The following is an 18,628-nucleotide window of genomic DNA, read 5'->3' as shown; positions in this document are numbered from 1 at the left end:
CCCCAGCGCGCAGCCCGCGCTGCCATTGGCGCCGCGCGCAAGCCCCGCCGAACTGCCGGGCAGAGGCGGGGGAGACGCGCACCGGCCCGCGAGCGGGGCAGGAGCTGCGGGCTCAGGGCAGCAGGTAGCGAGCCGAGCCCCTCTCTCCAGACGCCCTATTTAAGCCAGGGTGTCAGTTGCTGACGAATCATCTTAAACCCCCCCAAAGTGAGCAAACTCCCGCGCCCTTGGCGTTTGCTGGCGGAAACTCCTTCGCCTTAACCAAGCGCGGGTTCCGTGTTCCTGAACTGAGACCACGGGCACGTCGGCTCTTTTCAGGTGCGCTCTCAGATACTCCTGTCCCCTCCACGGGTTGCGTAGACTGTCGGAGTCAAGAGCCGAACTCTCTCCTCTGCTTCTCCCAGAAGGTCAAGCGGCTAATCCTCGAAGTCATCCGGCATAGCCAGAGTCTGTTTTTTTCCCCCCCGTCCGAAATGGCAATTGTAACAGCCACAGGGCTCCCAGGAGACGTGGGTGCAATAACGTAAGTAAAAAGGCTCCGAGCAACCCTGTGCTCAGCGGTTGTAGTTGATGGCTTATCACGATCCAGATGAGTCCTCGTGCAGCCTGGACTGAATGAGCGAGCTCAGCCCCCACCCTGGCAAACAGGTCCATGTTTGTCTGTTTACACGCACAAGACCATACTGATTGGTTCTGTCATCAGCGACTAAGCTCTCCTCACCCATGTTCTTGAAATGGGACACCAGCCCGGGCTGGGTTTTATTTAGAAAAATCTGACCCCAGCCCCCACTGTCCGGGTCACCCCATCTCACTCCGAACGTTAGCAACCAACGCTCTGCCCTGTGTCCCCAGCTCTCCCCTAACATTGCCTCAACAGTCAACATTGCCAGATGGGGCTGGGCCAGGAAAGCGACCTTGAATTACCGACTTTAGTGCTTCTTCTCCCTGTCTCCAGCCAGACAGAGCTACTGCTTTGGCCCTGAGATCCAGCAGACTGGGTCCAAGGGGAGGTTGCTTTTGGACCCCCTCAAAGTCTGAGGTCTCAGTCAGAGGCCTGATCTGGGCCAAACGTGTCCCAGAATGACTCCTAATCCCTTTCACTCCGTTCCCAATTCTCTTGCTCAAACACCATCAAAGACCTTGGAGGCCTCTGGTATTTGGATTTATGCCATCCTGGCCTTATCAGGCACCTGGGCCTCAGTGTCCATACCTGTCAACGGGGAGAATGGACCCCCTGAGATCCTTCTGGCCCAAACAATGAGATTCAGTTAATGTATGTCAACTACCCAGACTACCACTTCTGAAAGGTCGGGAAGAATTTGCCTGCCTGTCCCCAGGGCTCATCTGTTCCTTTACATGGTAGACCAGGGTGTCAGAGGCCCCAGTGAGAGGCAGCACGGAAGCCTCCGTGTGTCCCAGAGTCCAGCCCTCACCTGCACAGGGATCAGGGTGGGGGCACATGTGTTTTTCGCAAGCACAGTAGCAGCCCAGGGCAGTTGAGGCAAAGTCTTGAGATTAAACTGCTTCTTACTCCCTGCCTCCCAGGGCTCCAGCTCCATGCCAGCCTCCCCCATACGGTGCCCGTTTGGCGAGGCAGCTGGTGTCAACTCCTTTGGCTCAGAGAGGTTAGGACACTTACTCAAAGTCACAGAGCCAGGAAGTAGCAGAACTCTAGTTCCTACCCATGTATGTGACTCATAGTCTATTGCTCTTTTAAGAAAAAAGGAGAAAACAGAATCCCTATTAAGTACACTTGCTTGGAATTCTTTTTTTTTTTTTTTAACCTTTATTTATTTTGAGACAGAGAGAGACAGAGCATGAATGGGGGAGGGGCAGAGAGAGAGGGAGACACAGAACCTGAAACAGGCTCCAGGCTCTGAGCCATCAGCACAAAGCCTGACGCGGGGCTTGAACTCACGAACCGCGAGATCGTGACCTGAGCCGAACGCTTACCGACTGAGCCACCCAGGCGCCCTACACTTGCTTGGAATTCTTGGTGGTCATAACTACTGGCCCTGACAGCCACTTCATAGAAAAATAGTGTTTAAAGGAAAAATGCTCAGATCCTCCCGTTTGGGGTCAGCAGGAGGCGAAACTCCACCCTTCCATGTTTTTTGAAAATTTTTTTAAATTGTATTTTAGAGAGGTTGGGCAGAGGGAGAAAGAGAATCCCAAGAAGGCTCCACGTTTAGCATGGAGCCCAACTTGAGACTCAATCCCAAGACCCTGGGATCATGATCCGAGCGGAAATCAGGAGTTAGATGCTCAACTGACTGAGCCACCCAGGCACCCCATACCTTTCCATATTTTAATCAAACCGAAATTGGTATTGAGACTAGGTCATACGCAAGTTTCCTGTGGGGGGCACAAAAATGCTCATCGCTCAATCCCTTTGGGAGCCAGACACACATGTGTGCAATCACCACAAACCAGGCACGAGAGGCAAGTGTCCCAAGAAGAGCTTAGATGACAGTGAGGCATCTCTCAAAGCCAAAATTATTTCTGATGAGGGAGAGCCTGGTGAGCGTAGGGTCAGAGCATCCAGCAAGCTGGCCCTTAAGGATATTTAAGATCCGGGAACACCTGGGTGGCTCAGTCGGTTTAAGCGTCTGACTTCCGCTCAGGTCACGATCTCACAGTCCGTGAGTTCGAGCCCTGACGGCTCAGAGCCTGGAGCCCGCTTCGGATTCTGTGTCTCCCTCTCTCTGCCCCTCCCCCACTCATGCTCTGTCTCTCTCTCTCTCTCTCTCTCTCTCTCTCTCTCTCTCTGTCAAAAATAAATAAACATTAAAAAATTTTTTTAATAAAAAAATATATTTAAGATCTGGGAGAAGGCTGGACAAGAAGGCGGGAGAGGCGAGGGGCTTGTACTTCACCCACCTGAGCATTAGTTTCCTGGTATGTTTGCAGGCGGGGTGTAGAGTCTGACAATAGCCGTGAGGGGGTGTTGGGGGATAGAGGATCAGGACTGGGCAAGGGAGGCCAAGAGTCCCTGAACCGGGCGCAGGCCTGACATAACGTCCTGGCAGGACCCTTAAGACTCCAGAGGCCGGGTAGAGATAGAATCAGCAGAAATTGCAGCTGGCAGGACTTGGGCAGGGAGAAGAGTCAGAGTGACTCAGACTTCCATCCCTGGGTCCCTGGGGCTAGAAGAATAGGAATGCCATTATTAGAAATCCGAAAAGAGGAGAAGGCAGGGTGAGTATATGTGTGTGGGGGGAGGGGAGGGTGTTGATAGCAGAGCTATTTATGGTCATTTCTAAACTGATTTCCCTGCCAGCAGTCTGTTCCCTCCCCTTCCCAGTCACCTGACCACTGCTCCCACCACGCCACCCTGAAGCACAGCCCCGAGAGCTTTACCCCACAGCCAGATACCTGCACTAGCTCCCCACGCCTGATACAGTAGAGTCTGAATTAGCTTATAACATTTCCTGGCCTTTACTTTCCTCACCGTCTTTCTCTTCTACTGTTTCCTCTCCCCAAGAACCCTAAATTTAGCCATTCCCCCAAACAGTCCCTGACTCTATGCACTGCCCCTTCCTCCCATCAGGTAGACTCTTTGCACTCCCAGGTGGCCAAGCCCACCTTTTCAAGCCTGCACGGGGGGCAGGGGGCACACAGCATTCGTCTCCACCTAAGTCATCATGCAGGGTAGACAACTCCCCAGAACCCCTCCCGATGAAAGAGCACACACTATGCCACTCTGGTTTTAACTCTGTAAAACAAATCTATGGATAATAACAGGCAGGGTCCAGACACAAATTTGGAAGATGTCAGAATACTATTTAATACTTTTTTAAGTTTATTTATTTATTTATTTTGAGAAGTGGGGGGCAGAGAGAAGAGAGAGAGAGAGAGAGAGAGAGAATCCCAAGCAGGCTCCACACCCTCAGCACAGAGCCCGACATGGGGCTCGAACTCACAAACGGTGAGATCATGACCTGAGCTGAAGTCAGGAGTCAGGTGCTTAGCCAATGGAGCCACCCACGCACCCCAGAATACTACTTACCTTTATGAAATATTCTCTCAGGTTGCTTCAGTTAATCCCTAAGAAAACTGGAGATCCAAAAGATGGGGCAAGGAGAAATGATTAAAAAGGCATTAAAAAGGAACCGGAGGCATCATTACTGGAGGGTAATCATTCCTGGAGGGTAAAGGTTTCTGCCTGTTTGCGGGAAGTCGACTGGCTCATTGCCTGGGCAAGCCACTCAAGTTCCCAGCCTCAGTTTCTTCATCTGCCAATGGGGATAATGACAGCACCCACTCCTAGTAGTTATGAGGATTAAAGAAATTTGTGCAGATTGAATGCTTAAAATGGTGCCGACGCACAGGCAAGAAACCTGTTGGTGGTCTTGACATTCACCTGAGTAAAATTTAAAGGTTGTATTGGCTTTATTCAGTACTTCATGAACTGGGCAGCGTCCTGTCTAGCAGGTAGAAAGGAGCTCCAAAGACCTGTACAAAATGAAAGGCTTTTGGAGCGCCCGGATGGCTCAGTCAGTTGGTCATCCAACTCTCAGTTTCAGCTCAGGTCACGATCCCAGGGTTGTGGGATTGAGCCCAGTGCCAGGCTCTCTCTCTCCCTCTCTTTCTGCCCCTCTCCCCCACTTCCTCTCTCCAAAATATAGTAATAATATAATATAATATAATATAATATAATATAATATAGTATCATAATGGCTTTATAGGGGACGCCTGGGGGCTCAGTCATTTAAGCACCGACTTTGGCTCAGGTCATGAACTCACGGTTCATGAGTTTGAACCCCGTGTCAGGCTCTGTGCTGACAACTCAGAGCCTGGAGCCTGCGTTAGATTCTGTGTTTCCCTCTCTCTCTGTTCCTCCCCTGCTCACACTCTGGCTCGCGCTCTCTCTCTCTCTCCCTCTCTCTCTCTCAAAAATAAAGATTAAAAAAAAAAGTAAAAAACAAATAAATAAAATGGCTTTAATAGGCAGAAGGGAGCAGGACGAGGAAGTTGCTAGCAAAGAGTGGATTATTTCCAGACAAGGTTACCTTCCTATGGAGGACACAAGGGTCTATCAGGTGGATTACCTTACCAGTGCTGAACAGGTAATTCCAGATTGACTGGTTAAAGTTCACATCCCTGGGAGACGCTGAAACAGCCATTAAGTTAGGTATTAAGTCTTTTTTCTTTTCTTTCCTTTTTTTTTTTTTTTTGAGAGAGAGAGAGAGAGAGCACAAGTGGGGGAGAAGGAGAGAGAGAGAGAGAGAGACAGAGACAGAGAGAGAGAGAATCTAAGCAGGCTGCACACTCAGCCTGGAGCCACACACACAGCTCCATCCCAGGATCCTGGGATTATGACCTGAACCAAAATCAAGAGGCAGACATTCAACCAACTGAGCCACATGGGTGCCCTTGTTGTGTCTCTCTCTCTCTCTCTCTCTCTCTCTCTCTCTCTCTCTCTCTCTCTTTTTTTAACAGTGGTGTTGTTCATATTGTCCATTCATTCATCCACATCCGTTCATTCACATGGATGAGCTCCTGTGACATGACAGTTGTGACCCAGGGATAGAAAAGAGGGCACATTCCAATTCCTGAAGGGACCTCAGCTCACTGGGGGTGTCAGGGTAATGGATGTATAAAGAGGTCGTTTCAAAATACAGTGGATGTGGTTGGAGGGAGTGTTAGCTAGTATAATCTCTTTGGAGGGCAGTTGGGTGGCACACATCCTTTTATAAAACGGGCATACCCTTTCATCCAGAAATTTCACTTTGAGTGACTGGATACCATAGAATACTCACCGTAAGATGCTCAGGGGTACAAGAAGAAGGGTTTCACTGCAGCACTGTTTATAGTCTCTTGGGGCACCAAGGTGGCTCGGTTAAGTGTCCAACTCTTGATTTTGGCTCGGTCATGATCTCACGGGGGATCGAACCCTGCATAGGACACCTCACTGAGCACAGAACCTGCTTAGGATTCTCTCTCCCTCTCTCTCTCTGCTCCCCCCCCCAAGATTAAGTAAAATAAACTTAAAAAAATGAGATCTTTATTTTTTTTTAATTTTTTTTAACGTTTTTATTTATTTTGAGACAGAGAGAGACAGAGCATGAACGGGGAGGGGCAGAGAGAGAGGGAGACACAGAATCGGAAGCAGGCTCCAGGCTCTGAGCCATCAGCCCACAGCCCGACGCGGGGCTCGAACTCACGGACCGCGAGATCGTGACCTGAGCTGAAGTCGGACGCTTACGGACTGAGCCACCCAGGCTCCTCTGAAGTAGATCTTTAATTTGCTGATTTTTTATTTATTATTTTTTTATTGCTGTATTACAGTACATTAAGTGGAAATAGAAAGTTGCAGAGAATATCCCATTGTCATATACATACATATGTATGAAAAATACATATATGTGAAAATTTGAAGGTTCCTAAACCAGAGCATGGGGGGAGGGGGATTAGGGGAGACTCTCAATTTCTACTGTATACAATTCTGGGTGGTTTGAATATTACGCAACAAGCATCTATTACTTTTATAACCAGAAAAAGAACAATCAAGATATATACTTTTTTCATTTCTAAAACAAACTGCCACAGTAACGTGGGTGCTCTACAGTGTCCCAAGTCCTGGCACGACTCACTCTGGCTGTGTCCTTCAATATTGAGGCTTTTCCTCTGGCTTCCTTTCCACCCTGGGGGTGGGGGGGGGGGAAGTGAAGGGTTAATGAGCCTGGGGGAGGGGAAGAGGGGAGTGAGGTCAGGAAAGAAGGGTGAGGGGCTCTCAGGCAATCCCTACCAAGGGCAGCTGGCCACTCCCCAGTGCTGAAAGCAGCCACCTGCTGGAGCAGAGCAAGTGAGCAGGGAAGGGAAGAGTGGGGGGGGGGGGGGGGGAAGGGGCAAGGGGGGGGGGGGGAGCTGCCCTGTTCCTGGGAGCAAGGAGCACGAAAGATAAGAACTTAATGTAAAGTCCGGTGGAGAGGAGTGGGAGGATGTGGTTCGGTTTTCAAAGTGTGGCCCTCAGACCCAGAAGGGGGAAGGATGGGGTTATCCTGGAGGGCAAAACTGTTATCATAACGATACTGAGAAGTTACTTTCTCAGTGTTAATGTTTGCGCACCTGGGGAAAACTGCTGGCAATTTACCAGGAATCAGACACAGGCACCAAACTCTGGTAGCAGTGATTTGATTGCACACCGCATGCATTCTTTGGGTTTAAGAGACAGTATGAAGGTATCCTTAATAAAGCAGTAAAATTAATAACTGTATTAAATATTACTCATGGGTATACCTCTTTCAAATAGCCTAGATAATAAAAGTGGGAAGTGCGTAGAAAGGGCTGCTGGTGGAGACCCAGGTAAGATGATTGTCTTCTGGAAAGGCATTTAAAGGCTTATTGAGTTGCCTTTTTCATAGAACACCATTTTTTAAAATATTTATTTATTTTTGAAAGGAGGAAGGGGCAAAGAGAGAGGGAGAGAGAGAATGCCAAGCAAGCTCCACAATGTCAGCACAGAGCCCCATAGGGGGCTCAATCTCACGAAGCATGAGATTATGACCTGAGCCAAAATCGAAAGTCGGAAGCTTAACTGACTGAGCCACCCAGGCGCCCCCATAGATCACTATTTTATTTATTTTATTTTATTTTATTTTATTTTATTTTATTTTATTTTATTTTTTTAATTTTTTTTAATGTTTATTTATTTTTGAAACAGAGAGACAGAGCATGAAGAGGGGAGGGTCAGAGAGAGGGAGACACAGAATCTGAAACAGGCTCCAGGCTCTGAGCCGTCAGCACAGAGCCCGACGCGGGGCTCAAACTCACGGACCGCGAGATCGTGACCTGAGCCGAAGTTGGACGCTCAACCGACTGAGCCACCCAGGCGCCCCTAGATCACTATTTTAACTGGAAAGAACAACTGATAGAGAAACTATAGTTTTTCAGACTTGACTATCTGGCAGATATTATCTCAAAAATGAATGAAATTAGTCATTTCAAGGAAGTAATGGACAGTATTTGTTGTCAATGATAACATATGAGCTTTTTTTTTTTTTTTTTTTGTAATGTTTATTTTTGAGAGAGAGACAGAGCGTTAGCAGGGGAGGAGCAGAGAGAGAGGGAGACACAGAATCCGAAGCAGGCTCCAGGCTCCGAGCTGTCAGCACAGAGCCCAATGTGGGGCTCGAACCCACAACCAGCAAGATCATGACCTGAGCTGAAGTGGGGTGCTCAACTAACTGAGCCACCCAGGGGCCCAACATTTAAGCTTTCAAGGTAAACTAAAATTTTGTAAAACTTGTACATATCCCCTGAACTTGAGAGCTTCTCAGTTCTTAAGGATGTTGCTAATGAGATTGGTGGCATTTCCAAATGTGATTTTTTTTCATATTGTGTAGTGAAATATATCAGTTTTTAGAAGATTTGCATAACTCAGCAATCCAGTATTTTCCAGGTGACCAGTACTGATGTTAAAATGTTATGCATGGGTTAAAAAGTCTGTCCAAGAATAAATTTGAGGGGCACCTAGGTGGTTCAGTCAGTTAAGCGCCCGACTCTTGGTTTCTGCTCAGGTCATGATCTCACGGTTCGTGAGTTCCAGCCCCGCATCGGGCTCCACTCTGATAGCGCAGAGCGTGCTTGGGATTGTCTCTCTCCCTGTCTCTCTGCCCCTCCCCTGCTTGCTCTTTTTCTCTCTCTCAAAATAAATAAATAAGCTTAAAAATCTTTTTTAAATGAATGCATTTGAATGTAACAGATACGAATGTAACAGTAGGAGAGGCACATTGACGTTGTTCTGGAGTCCACGTTACAGTTAACCTTTAAGAAACTACCACTTGTATGTTTTGTTATAATAAAAGAATCCCCAGGTGGGGTCTCACCCAGTCTCGGGAACCAGGAAACACAGGAAACCAAGGCTGGGCAGTGGAGCGCCCAGATACGCAAAGCAGAAAGGCCACCTGGGCCTTTCTGGATCAAGGAGCCGGGTTGGCGTGCAAGTTGGGGTGGCCCTGATGCTTGCCGTACCCACCCCCGGGGAAGGACCGTGGTGCAGGCCTAGCACAGAGGTGAGTCCCAGGATGACCCAGGGTGGCCTCACCGCCCAAGAGCCCGGCTGCTGGGTCAGTCTGGAGCCGCCACGGCAGCTCCGCGTCCTTTACTGGAAAGCTGACAAATGTGTGCGTGACCCAGAATGAGAAGGGATCCAATAAGGGAAAGTACTCTTGGATGCATGTGATAACCATATGCAAAGATAAACTGGAAGAAACAAAGAAAAGATGAAGGCACGTGGTAAGGAGCCGTTGGGCTTGGATGTAAGATTCACCGCCCCTCTGCTGTCAGTGGATACTTTGATGTAAGAGGTAAAGAGGACGAGGGGATCCAGGCTTTCATAGAAAATGACGACATTCCAATAACTCCTCCTGCAGGAATCTATCACTGCCTCACACCGGATGAAAACAAGCATGTGACAGTCACGAGGCTCCTGGTGGGAGGACCGGTGTGGACTCTATACGACCGGCCAGTTGGCTGTTTTTCACGCTCAAGGACAGTACATAAAATTTTTGGCACAGACAACATAGCGGTGCTTCTGGGAACACTTCTTAAAAAGATCCTAAACCTGATAACTGGGCAGAAAATCTATCATTTTCTCTCTGCTTTCATGTCACAGCCTTGAAGCTAGGTTATCTTTCCTCTGCAAGATTATTTGATCAGAATGTGTTCTGGGGCACCTGGATGGCTCAGGCCACTTCGACTCAGGTCGTGGTCTCACAGTTCATGAGTTCGAGCCCTACATCTGGCTCTGTGCTGACGGCTCAGAGCCTGGAGCCTGCTTCAAATTCTGTGTCTCCCTCTCTCTCTGCCCCTCCCCTGCTTGCGTTCTCTCTCTCTCTCTCTCTCTCTCTCTCAAGAATAAATAAACATTAAAAAAAAACATGTTTTAATGAAAGAAGCTATAAAGCTAATTTTTGACACAGAAGCAACTGTGGAAATTTGGAAAATCGCAATCATTTTTCTCTAACCCAGTCAAGATCAGTGGTTGAGACACGCATTCAACTTTAACTCAAGTGAAAGTCTTGTGTCCTGAAATGTAACTTCTTAGATGTTCTGTTCATGATTCTTCAACTCTAAGCCAGATGTATCCATCAATGCCTTGCCTGTCTTATAAGAAAGTTGTGGTATAGAAATATTTTTGGTCTTTGTCCCCAGTCCCTGGCACAGAACTCCTAAACCCCTTGGAATTTGCTGAGTGACAGGAGTGTCCTTCATTATTTATAAACTGGGACAGAATCTCCTTTGCTCAGGACCTTCTGGACCTCACTCTAATGTACCTCTTCATCTGACTGTCCATCGGAATCCTTTAGATATCCCGTATAATAAGTCAATACATGTGAATCGATATTTCCCTGAGATTTGTGGGCTATTCCAGCAGATGATGAACCCGAGGAGAGGGTCCTGGGAATCCCCAACTTATAGCCGATTGGTCCAAAGTGCAAGTGTCCCAGATCTGCAGCTGGAATCAGTCTGACGGGAAGGAGCCCTTCCCCTGTGGGATCTGATGCTGTCTCCAGGCAGGTGGTGTCAGAATTGAGTTAAATTGTAGGACATTCGGTCCTGCGAGGATTGGAGAATTGCTTGTGTGAACACCAACTAGAAACGTGTACTGGTAGATACCATAACTAACTAGGTATAGCACACTTTTTTTTTCTCCCCAAATTGTACCTTACGGTATGGAGCGGCAAGGGGGGAAGAGCTGTCATATTAGAGGCACGCTCTCAGCTGCTGATGCCTCTTGCTGCTTTCTTGTTCAATATCAAGGACCTGCAACTGACTTCATTAAAAAAAAAAAAAAAAGCCACCTGTGTCTGGTCTCCTTCCTGGTGCAGGGAAACCTGGGGAGCTTCAGACGGCATGCTGGCTCCTCTGACCTGTGTGTGCATGGCCCTGCTGTCTCATCTGTTAATTTTTTCAAACTCATGTTTTGCTTTCTTCCACTCCATTGTCTGCTTTTGGTATTGCGGATCCTTAAAAATTTAATAGTTGGGGGGCACCCGGGTGGCTCAGTCGGTTGAGCGTCCGACTTCGGCTCAGGTCATGATCTCTCAGCTCCATGAGTTCGAGCCCCGCCTCAGACTGTGCTGACAGCTGAGAGCCTGGAGCCTGCTTCAGATTCTGTGTCTCCCTCTCTCTCTGCCCCAACCCACTCACATTCTGTCTCTGCCTCTGTCAAAAATAAATAAACATTAAAAAAAAAAAATTAAACGGTTGGGGGATAAGTCACTGGAATCTACTCCTGAAATCATTGTTGCACTATATGCTAACTAATTTGGATGTAAATTTTAAAATAAACAAAATTAATTTTTAAAAAATTAAAAATTAAGTTAAAAATTAAACATTTGGGGTGCCTGTCTGGCTCAGTCGGAAGAGCATGTGATTCTTGATCTCTCGGTCATGAGTTCAAGCCCCATGTTGGGTGCAGTTTACTTAACAAAATAAAATGATTTTTTAAAAATAAAGTAAGTTTAAAAAATAAAAGTTAAGTGGTCTTTGATAATCGGAGGGGAGAGATTATCTGCAATATTCGAAAAGCTGTTAAAATCCTCCTTCGTGGCGTGCCTGGGTGGCTCAGTCGGTTAAGCAGGCAACTTCGGCTCAGGATATAATCTCAGGTTCATTATAATCTCAGGACCCTGCACAGGGCTCTGTGCTGACAGCTCAGAGCCTGGAGCCTCCTTTGGATTCTGTGTCTCCCTCTCTCTCTGCCCCTCCCCTGCTGGTGCTCTTTCTCTCCAAAATAAGTAAACATTAAAAAAAATTTTTTTTAATCCTCCTTCATTTTCCTTTTTCCAAATATAAATCTGTGTGTGGCCGGATCTCCTTCATATTCCTCAGGCAAAACAACATTCACAACAGACTGAATGCAGAAGCAGAGATGAGAATCCAACTATTTCCATCAACTCAGCCAGGAGGAGATTTGCAAAAATGAAAACAAACAACCCTCCCCACTAAGTTTTTTTTTTTGGGGGGGGAGGGGAATGTAGTGTTTTGTTTTTTTTTTTTTTAGGGAGAGAGCATGAGCAGGGGAGAGGGGGAGAGGAAGAGAGAGAGAGAGAGAGAGAGAGAGAGAGAGAATCTCAGGCAGACTCTATGCCCAGTGTGCAGAGTCTGACACAGGGCTCAATCCCACGACCCTGAGATTATGACCTGAGCTGAAATCCAGAGTCAGACACCCAACCGGCAGCCACCCAGGTGCCCCTGAATAAATAAACCTAAAAAAAAAAAATCTGCTTTAACTTTTAACTCAGTAAATGTAGTTTTGTATAACTCCTGTAGCTTTGTATAACTCCAAAGCTTTTTGGAGTCCTCAACAACTCCCAAGAGTGTACAGGGGTCCTAAATCCCAAAAGTTTGAGAGTTATGCTAGAGGAAAGCACTGGTGAGTCAACAAAAACGGGCACCACATCATCATACACAAAAAATTTAACATTGATGCAATAATGCTATGTAATAGGTAGTCCATGTTCCTTGTTCCAAGTTGTCTCAATTTCGTGAAATTTAGGGAGCAAGTCAAGGATCCAGAATCCAATAAAGATCATGCCTTGCTGTGGTTGTCATGCCTCATTAGTTTTCTCTAACCCAAAGCACTACCCTGTCCTTTTGTGTGTGGATGGGCGGGAGGTGTTTATAACCTTGCTATTTTTGAAAAAGCCATGTCAGCTGTTTGGTAGAATATCCTAACAGTTACATTGTTTCTTTTGTCTGATGGTTTCCTTATCACTGGATTCAAGTTAAACACCTTTAACAGGAATTTTACATAAATTGTGTCACACCCAATGCACCCCATCGGGAAGCCTGATGTTCATGCGTCCTATTTTAGTTATGACTAACTCTATGTTTGAGAATTTTTTGATTGTGATTTTATATATTTACTTTAATATTTGATTTTTTGAAGTTTATTTATTTTGAGAGGACGATCATTGGGGGAGGGGCAGAGAGAGAGCCCCAAGCAGGTTCCACACCGTCAGCGCAGAGCCAAATGTGGGGCTCGAACTCACAAACCATGAGATCATGACCCTAGCTGAAGTTGGACGCTTAACTAACTGAGCCACCCAGGTGCCCCTTCAGATTTTATTTTTGAGAGAGAGAGAGTGAGAACGGGAGAGGCAGAGAGAGAATCCCAAGCAGGCTCCACACTCAGTGCAAAGCCGGACATGGGGCTCGAACTGATGACCTAAGCTGAAATCAAGAGTTGGACGCTTAACCGACTGAGCCACCCAGGTGCCCCTAAAAATTAAATTCTTTTTTTTTTAAGTTTATTATTTATTTTTGAGAGAGTGACAGAGCATGAGCATGAGCATGAGCAGGGGAGGGGCAGAGAGAGAGGGAGACACACAGAATCCAAAGCAGGCTCCAGGCTCTGAGCTGTCAGCACAGAGCCCGATGTGGGGCTTGAACTCATGAACTGTGAGATCATGACCTGAGCCATAGTCGGACGCTCAACCGACTGAGCCACCCAGGCGCCCCTAGAAATTAAATTCTTTTTTTTTTTTTTTTCACGGTTTTTTTTTTTTTTTTTTTTTTTTTTTGGGACAGAGAGAGACAGAGCATGAACGGGGGAGGGGCAGAGAGAGAGGGAGACACAGAACCGGAAACAGGCTCCAGGCTCCGAGCCATCAGCCCAGAGCCCGACGCGGGGCTCGAACTCACGGACCGCGAGATCGTGACCTGGCTGAAGTCGGACGCTTAACCGACTGCGCCACCCAGGCGCCCCTAGAAATTAAATTCTTAACTTGACTTTACAAAGTTTAAAACTGATAATTTTTCTTTCTGGGTCTTACAAATACGAGAAACTTCTATGATTTCTCTCCAATTTCTTCTCTGCTATATTCCATGTTGTTATTCCATAGTATTTTAGTTCCAGTGAGTTTTCTAAGTTCCTTCATGTTTTTCCAGTAGATTCATCAGCACGTTTTGCCAGTTTCTTAGCTCAGGGTAGTGTCTTGTATTCCATCATTGGACAGGCATCATTGAACGGGTCTTTCAACAAAGGTCTGTGAGTAATTAATATCCTCTGTCCAACTCTGTCTCTATCCTCCCTCCTTTTTTTTTTTTTTTTTTAGACTTTTTACCGGAGCATAATATATGTATTCACATATGCAGAAAAGTACACAAACTACTGATGTATAACTTATGAATGTTCCCCCAGTCACTGCCCAGCTCAGGAAACATAACATCACCAGCACCCCAAAAACCCTCCTCATGTACCTCCTGGCACTGTTTTTCCCAACTTCTCCCAAAGTAACTGCTGTCCTAAATCCTACTAAAATGGACTGGTTTTTGCCTATTTTTGTTTTGATGGAAATGGAATCAGACGCATGTATTCTGCTGTGTCTTACTTCTCAACATTGCGTCTGTGAAATTCATCCATGCTTTTGCATAAAATAGTTATAATTCATTCTGTTGCTGTCTGACACTCCATTTTATGAATCTGCCACAATTTATGGATCTATTCTACTGGGTTTTTTTTTTAATTTTTTTTAATGTTTATTTATTTTTCACAGAGAGAGAGAGAGAGACAGAGCATGAGTGGGGGAGGGGCAGAGAGAGAGGGAGACACAGAATCCGAAGCAGGCTTCAGGCTCTGAGCTGTCCGCACAGAGCCCAACACGGGGCTCGAACTCACAAACCGTGAGATCATGACCTGAGCTGAAGTCGGTTGCTCAACCAACTGAGCCACCCAGGCGCCCCGGATCTGTTCTACTGTTGATAGACATTAGGGGTTTTTCTGGTTTGGGGCTATTTTAATGAGGCATGGTGAATGTTCTAGCCCTTGTCTTTTGCTCCATGTATGTATGAAATTCTGTTGGACGACACTTAGGAGTGAATTAATGGCTCACAAGTTACTGTGTAAGTGTTCATCTTTCACGAACATTGCCAAATGGTCTTCTAAGGGATTGGTTAATTTCTTTTCCACCAGCAGCCTATGGGACCTTCAGTCTCTCATGTCAGTCTCGCCACATTTTCGCTAACCCTCAGCACTGTCGTTCTTTTCGATTTTGGTCATTCTTCTGGGTGTGCAGTGGTAACTCATGGAAGTTTTACCTTATTATTTTTCTTAATGTTTATTTATTTATTTTTGAGAGAGAGAGAGAGAGCATGAGCAGGGGAGGGACACAGAGAGACAGAATCTCGAGCAGGCCCCACACTGTCAGCACAGAGCCCCATGCAGCACTCGAACCCACAAACCGTGAGATCATGACCTGAGTCAAAATCAGGAGTTGACATTTAACAGCCTGAGTCACCCAGGCGCCCCTTGTGGTGGTTGTACATTTCATTTCCCTGGAAACTGAGGGGACTGCGCTCCTTTTCATATGCTTAATATTCATTTCATTATTCTCTTTTATGAAGTGCCTGTCTCAAGTCTTGTGCATTTTTTTTTCCCATTGGATTCTGTCCGTTTGTGACTTGTAGGAGTTTGATATATATTCTGGTATGAGTTCCCTTTTTTGGATACATACGCTGTAAAAGTTTTCTCCTATTCAGTAGCTTTACTTTAATATTTATTTATTTATTTATTTATTTATTTATTTATTTATTTATATACTTACTTACTTACTTATTTATTAATAGGCTTCATGCCCAGTGTGGAGTCCAGTTCGAGGCTTGAACTCTGGAACCTGAGATCAAAACCTGAGCTGAGATCAAGATACGGATGCTTAACTGAGTGAGCCACCCACATGCCCCAGGGGCTTACCTTCTTATTTTCTTAATACGTCTTTTGATGCACAAAAATTCCTTAATTTTAATGTAGTCCAACTTACTGGCCTTTTATGGGTATGCTTTGTTTCCTGTTTCATTAATCTTTTCTTACCCCAAGACTATGAAGATATTCTCCTATAGTATCTTCTAGAAGCTTTATTGTTTCACCTTTCACATGAATATCTATAATTCACCTGGAATTGGTTTTTGATGCACCCTATTTCAGATGTTAAGAGGTGAAAAGCAACACGTATCCAAAATTGATAAAATACAGTAATGTGTTCACCTCCATTTTTTAACCAAATCCTTTATGGGCGTTTTTCTCTGTGATTAAGTATTCTTCTATAAGAGGATTGTTTTTAGGTTTATTTATTTCTTTTGAGGGGCAGGGAGAGAAGGAGAGATTGAATCCCAATCAGGCTGTGCACCATCAGCACAGAGACAATGTGGGGCTCAGTCCCATAAACCGTCAGATCATGACCTAAGCCAAAATCAAGAATCAGACACTAAACTGTCCAGCCACCCAGGAGCCCCTATAAGAGTTTGCTATGTGTGTGTGTGTTGGTTTGTGGGGTTTTTTGCCCTTTATTTATTTCTTTTTAATTTTTTTTAAATGTATATCCAAGTTAGTTATAGTTGTTGCATATAGTGCAGCAATGATTTCAGGAATAGATTCCTTAGTGCCCCTTACCCATTTAGCCCATCGCCCCTCCCACAACCCCTCCAGCAACCCTCTGTTTGTTCTCCATATTTATGAGTCTGTGTTTGTCCCCCTCCCTGTTTTTATATTATTTTTGCTTCCCTTCCCTTATGTTCATCTGTTTTGTATCTTAAAGTCCTCCTATGAGTAAAGTCCTATGACAGTTGTCTTTCTCTGACTAATTTCACTTAGCATAATACCCTCCAGTTCCATCCACGTAGTTGCAAATGGCAAGATTTCATTCTTTTTGATTGCCAAGTAGTACTCCGTTGTATGTATACACCACATTTTCTTTATCCATTCATCCATCGATGGACATTTGGGCTCTTTCCATACTTTGGCTATTGTGGATAGTGCTGCTATAAACATTGGGGTGCGTGTGCTCCTTTGAAACAACATGCCTATATCCCGTGGATAAATGCCTAGTAGTGCAATTGCTGGGTCGTAGGTAGTTCTATTTTTAGTTTTTTGAGGAACCTCCATCCTGTTTTCCAGAGTGGCTGCACCGGCCTGAATTCCCACCAACAATGCAAAAGAGATCTTCTTTCTCCGCATCCTCGCCAACACCTGTTGTTGCCTGACTTGTTAATGTTATGTGTTTTTTTAATGTTTATTTATTTATTTTTGGGAGAGAGATAGAGCGTGAGTGGAGGAGGGGCAGAGAGAGAGAGACGGAGAGAATCCCAAGCAGGCCCCGAGCCATCAGCTCAGAGCCCGACGTGGGGCTCCAAGTCATGAACCATGAAGTCACGACCTGAGCTGAAATCAAGGCTGCTTAACCCACTGAGCCACCCAGGCTCCCCAAGAGGTGTTTTTAAATAGCTGCTGAATACTCATCACATGGCTCTCCCTGGCACAGGAGCTCTGGAATCAGACAAGCGTGGTGAATATCCTGTCCTAATCTCTTCCAAACTGTGTAACTTTCAACAAGCTATTTACACGCTCCGGGCTTTAGCTCTCATGGGAAGTGTCCAGATCTTGAACTGAGTTAGGTATGTAGTCAGATCTCAATTCCTAATTAATAATTGATTGACTTAGAAGCACGCCATCAACTGAAACAATGGATCATTAACTCTAGAACAGTGTTATTTACTCATTAAAGTCTCCTAAAGACCTGGGATGGGTCGAATTTTGTAAGTCCACTGTTTTATTGGATGTGACTAAAGACAGTACAAGTACATCAGAATCAATGCCCCGTGGTAGCTGGAAACTAAAGCCAGCATTGGCAGCTGTGAAGGAATGGTAACTGAGCCACTTAATCGCATCCCCTTATCGGCTCATCGGATTATTGTTCTTTATCTGTAGAGCTAGTGGTTGTGAGAGGGTTCCAACTTTTCTTGGCTGATGGCCTCAGGAGAGAGTTGCTTAACTTCTCTGTGGCTCACTTTGTCATCTATAAAATGGGTCAAGTCAAAGTTCAATACCAGCCCATCAGTGTTGTCAGAGTCAAGTGAGTGCTTAACTGAGGGAGGACGCAGCGAGGGCCAGGGTCCAGAGTAGCCACCAATGGTCACACCTGTGGTGGGGGACGGGTGAGACGCGGCCCTCTGGGGCAGCTGCCTCCAAACCTGGAGTCCGGAAACCCAAAAGGCTGGACTGTGTTTATCTGGCGCAGATCGAGAATGTTGGAACTGATGAGAAGACAGAATTCCTGACCCCGGTTTGTCCGGCGAGGTGCTGGCAGATGTTACTGACGACCAGTGCTATGGCGGGGGCAGTGTGTGTACGTGCCCTGATTTCCTGACGTAAATACTTCAGCCCCGGCCAATTTCAAATTCTAGATATGACAGCACTGATCAGAGTCGAATAGTGTTTCTATGACATGGTGTTTCTATCATACAGATGCAACAGGTGTGAATGTCCTCAAGGGAATGGATACTAGTAAAATACAGGAAATTAAATAAGAAGCTATGAGTTTTGGTTTTTTTAACATAATTTTTTAAATCTTTTATGTTTATTTTTTGAGAGAGAGAGAGAGAGAGAGAGAGAGAGAGAGAGAGTGTGCGAGCTAGGGAGGGACAGAGAGAGAGAGAAATCCCAAGCAGGCTTCGTGCTGTCAGCGCAGAGCCCTGATGCGGGGCTCAAACGCACAAACTGTGAGATCCTGACCGAAGCCGCAACCAAGTGTCGGACGTTTAACTGACTAAGCCACCCACGCGCTTCCTAAATACAATTTATTTAATTATAAGTTTATATAACTTCTTTTTTTTTTAATGAAGG

At 45.9% G+C, this 18,628-nt stretch overlaps 1 long non-coding RNA gene across 1 annotated transcript; it reads left to right on the top strand.

Annotated features, from left to right (window-relative positions):
* The first annotated feature begins 87 nt into the window (after positions 1–87).
* Positions 88–15,668, top strand: LOC115515503. Its single transcript, XR_003969300.1, has 3 exons — positions 88–318; positions 405–523; positions 15,580–15,668. It is a non-coding gene; the product is annotated as an uncharacterized LOC115515503 (long non-coding RNA).
* The last annotated feature ends 2,960 nt before the right edge of the window (positions 15,669–18,628 follow it).

This window comes from Lynx canadensis, chromosome B3 (genome assembly GCF_007474595.2).
Source record: "Lynx canadensis isolate LIC74 chromosome B3, mLynCan4.pri.v2, whole genome shotgun sequence".
In the NCBI taxonomy this organism is placed as follows: Eukaryota; Metazoa; Chordata; class Mammalia; order Carnivora; family Felidae; genus Lynx; species Lynx canadensis.
This window is presented reverse-complemented; position numbering and strand designations above follow the sequence as displayed.